Genomic DNA, 4,523 nt, shown 5'->3' with positions numbered 1-4,523 from the left:
TGAGTTGAAAAATTTAATATCTCTGGTGACTAGTGTAGTTGAAAATATTGCAGTTTATAAAACGTCAACTATTTACGTAGTCCAAAGTAAATTAGTAAATATAACCTACCAAAACTGCTGAGATAACGAGGAGAATGATTTTGTTTTTCGAAGCTTTTGATAATACTTTTTCGTGATTTTATAGTTTTTACTGTTGTAAAACAAAAAAAAAAGTAATTAAACAATAATGGGAAAAGTTTGTAAAGTGAAAAGTTGTCCAAGTGGGCGAAATTTAAAAAACAAAGAAAATGACATATCCCAGCCTCCGTCTTTTTTCCGACCAACAGTATGTAAAATAAATTTATATGAATTATTATTTATTAAGTTAGCAATTTTTCCTTTTTATATAAATCTTAATAAATCATTACATTAACAATTTTTGTTTGTATTAATTCACAGACACCGACAAAATTAAGAGATTGGGAAATTTCTTTGGGCATTGAACTAAAAATTACTGATTATATTTGTCACCTTCATTTTAAAGAAGAGCATATAAAAATGTACGACAAGTTTAATATTAAAGGAGAGGTCACGATTCTTCCTACAGGGAAAAAAACACTACGAGATGATGCTTTGCCAACCATCGGGCATCAGTTTATTCCTGTACTAGCACATAAACTCCAAGCAAGTGACATATCCCAACCGCAAAAGCCAGACTCCAACCACAATCTATCTGAAGAGAAAAAGCAGCATAATGTACAAAACAACATCGAGCAACAAGAATTGTTAGTCGATCATCAGGAACTGTCTAATAATTTATTGGATGACATTGAACAAACTGAGCACGACTTAGAAGGACCACTGTTGAATGAACAGGCTCGCGATATATATGATTTACGAAACCATCAGGAAACCGAAGTAACTACCCAATCAGTAGAGAATTTCATGGATAATTTTCTAAAATGTTCAAGGGTGCCACAATTTTGGATGTTTGTAAAAAAACCAAATGGACTAGAGTTTACACGAATGGATCCAACAACTAAGCAAATCAAAAACCATGTACGTGTAAACAAGCATTCATCTACTACTGTAAGTATTTATTAATGTAAATTAGGTTATATATTTGGCTTGCTTTTTTTATAATTAATTGCAATACAATTGTAGGTTATTTTTCTCAATAATGAAGAATTGACTTTAAATGAGTCAATTAGTTCATTTGACAGTATCTACGACTACTTGAAATCTGTAGAAAAGTGGCCATTGTGCGTTGGTACTCAATGTGACAATAACAAGTAAGATTTATTTTCATATGAATGAAAGAATCAGCTGCTACGAAAGGTTTAATAATAATTTAATTATTTAATTATTAAATAATTACATAACATTTAAGGTATTCGAAAATTTGTAAAGGTGTGATTGTTGGTAATGAAACTTACGAAAGAAATCAACCTAATCCAAGATGTAAATCTTGTCGAATTTTACGCCATCGCTTACAGAACCGTAATTCAACTTCAACTATTGTACAAACTACAACTCCTCACAAACGACGTGCTTCTAATCTAGTTAAACAATGCAAACGTCTAAAGAGAATGGTAAGTTTTAAAAATAAAAATAATAATTAGACTTGAACCAGCTTTTTATACTAACTTTCATACCAACAATTTCATACTAACAATTAAGTAATCAAATTGAATTGAATAAAAGGAAAAAAATTCTTTCTTATCATACGCTAATAAATTTTACGATATATATTTAATCGAAGATCTGAAAATGCTATTATAAGTTAATGAAGCGAGATAACTAAGGAATAATAAAGTGTAGCAAAATGATGCTTGAATGAAAATATAAAATTCAATCAACTATTTACTATGCAAAACTTGCCGAAAAATTTTATTATATACTAAACATCTTTTAGCTTGATCTTATTATCCGCGGATAATTAACTTATCGCTTCGGTCACAAATCTCATATTAACCGATGATCTTTGCAGTGGGGAACGTGGTTTTAATCCGGTATTGGTTCTATTAACTTTAATTTCAAGAATGTCCAAATACTCTTTGTCACAAAAATTGAAGGCAATTAAAAACAATTCATCATTTTTTTATGATTTCCAATTATTGGTAAGGAGTTACATTTATAGGAAATCTAATTATCTGGAAAACCTATAAAATGTTATTACAAAAAAATTTTTTCTAAATCGCAAAGAAACATTTAGATTCCGATGTTTTCAGAGCCCTTCGTTTTTCTGTGACTAGTGACAATTCTTTAAAATGTTGATTTTAGAATTAAACGAAATTTTTTCTTTTTTGTCCTACAGGGGATCCGTACATTTTCAACGACTAGAACGTTAATCAAAAGTTAAGTCTATCGAGGAGAAATACATGAATTAATAATATTTTTTCCGAGCTTTATACAAAAATGTTATTAATTGGTCGTAATCTATTGGGGAGTTCGGTGACATGAATATTAGCTATAAAAGTTCGAAAGTTATTTATAGTACATTTATTGTACCCTTAAATATAAAACTTTCCAATGGAAATTACATAGAATTATGTATAGAATATTATTTCAATTGTATATATAGAATTTTTATCTTCAATTTTCTGACTGGATTTGTACATTAATTTACTTATTAATTGTTGTCTGGAAGTAGTAACGATTTACAAGTAAAAATTGAAAACTCGTCCTACTGTTGAAATATTGAAAATTTGAACAACGAATTTGTACATATTTTTAATACTGGAAAGATTTGAATTTTGTATATAAATCAATTCTTAAGGAATTGATAAAATTTAAAATAAAACATTCCCATTTTTACTTTCCCAATGTGACAAGAATAAAATTATAATACTAATTTTTTGTTATTTTTCTTTTGTAGATGTAGTTGCTATAGCTAAAAATTAGTTAAGATATGTAACTGTTTTCTAATTTTGAATGTTACATAAACATTCATTTATATATTGTTCATATTATCAAAATAAGCATTAGTTATAAAATAAAATGTAAATGTAACTCATATTCTATTTAAACATAGAATGGTGAATAACTTTGCACTGCAATCAACGTCAATAAGTTATGCAATAACAACAATTTTATGAATTGCGTAATATAGCAAATTTTTTATCGTTATTCTTTAATAATAAATAATCATAATGTTAATTTTTTTTTTTATATTTCTTTGCAGAAAATGCGACTGAGAGAAAAAATATTTTTGACCAAGGCTCAATGTGCTAAGAAGTCAGAAGCTCTAGTTGAAGAAGCTATTATGAACTTACCAAAAGAATTTCAAAACGTCGTCAAATCATGCTTTGAAGCTGCAAAAAAAAAAATAGTAAAGGTCGACGATATACATTAGAGTGGATTTACGAGTGCATGTTAATACGTCTAAAGAGCCGAAAAACATACCAATTTATACGTACTCGAAATATTTTTCCTCTTCCATCTATAGAGACATTGAATAAATTCATAAGGAAAATAAGCTGCTCTGCTTACGGGTTTCAACCATCAACTTTTCAATGTTTAAAGGAAAAGTGTGATGCAATGGAAAAAGGTGAAAGACGAGGAGTTATTTTAGTTGATGAAATGAAGTTAAGTGAAGGTGTGTACTTCGATCGTCAATCAATGAAATTCAATGGGTTCGTTAACCTGGGGCAACACACTCCGGAAGATTTGAAAAATAAAACAGCAGATCATGCTTTAGTTTTCAAGTTTGTACCTTTCAGAGGTCAATGGATGCAATCTTTAGGTTGCTTTCTTTCTAGAAACGCTTGCAAAAGTGAACCACTGCATAAACTCATTTTAGAGTGCATAATATTGATGGAAAACAGCGGAATTTGTGTTGATGCTGTTGTAATGGACGGTGCATCATGGAATCGAGGAGTATGGAGAATATTTGGTATCGACGAAAATAACATTAGCTGTGAGCATCCTTACGATAACTCACGGCGGTTATGGATGATTTCAGACTTTAACCATTTATTAAAATGCTTCCGAACATCTACTTTGGATGACAAGCTACATGAATTCAAGGTTAAATGAAAATATTAATTTATTTATAAGATGTAGAATAATCTAATAATTATAATTATAAATTTTTTAGACGCCTTACGGGATTGTGAAAAAAAAACACTGGGAAGCTGTTTTAGAAGAAGAGAATTATCGGCAGCCTAACATGAAAATAGCTTATAAATTAACACCAGCGCATTTAAAACCAAAAGGCTTTCAAGCAATGAATGTACCTCTTGCTACTGAAGTATGTACATTTGAATATGTTTATTCATTTTCATTGATAAAATAAGACGATGACTATACAGTCGATTTTATAAGTAAATTTTCCTTTGCTTTATTATAATATTTTGATTTTTATTATGAATATAGGTATTTGATCATGATGTAGCTGTTGCTATGGCTCATTACCAATCAACGTGCGAGCAATTAAATGATTCAGCTCCGACACAAAAATTTATCGATCTTGTTTTTCATTTAATTCAAGCCATGTCATCACGTATACCCAGAGATGCTTTGTATGTAGAACAGAATTGCGG

General features: G+C 29.4%; 1 pseudogene; it reads left to right on the top strand.

The window, feature by feature from the left end:
• Positions 1-226: 226 nt before the first annotated feature.
• LOC123270091 lies at positions 227-4,017 on the top strand (annotated as a pseudogene).
• The last annotated feature ends 506 nt before the right edge of the window (positions 4,018-4,523 follow it).

Source organism: Cotesia glomerata, linkage group LG8, assembly GCF_020080835.1.
Source record: "Cotesia glomerata isolate CgM1 linkage group LG8, MPM_Cglom_v2.3, whole genome shotgun sequence".
In the NCBI taxonomy this organism is placed as follows: Eukaryota; Metazoa; Arthropoda; class Insecta; order Hymenoptera; family Braconidae; genus Cotesia; species Cotesia glomerata.
The sequence above is the reverse complement of the archived record's forward strand: the minus strand, read 5'-3'. Positions and strand labels throughout refer to the sequence as shown.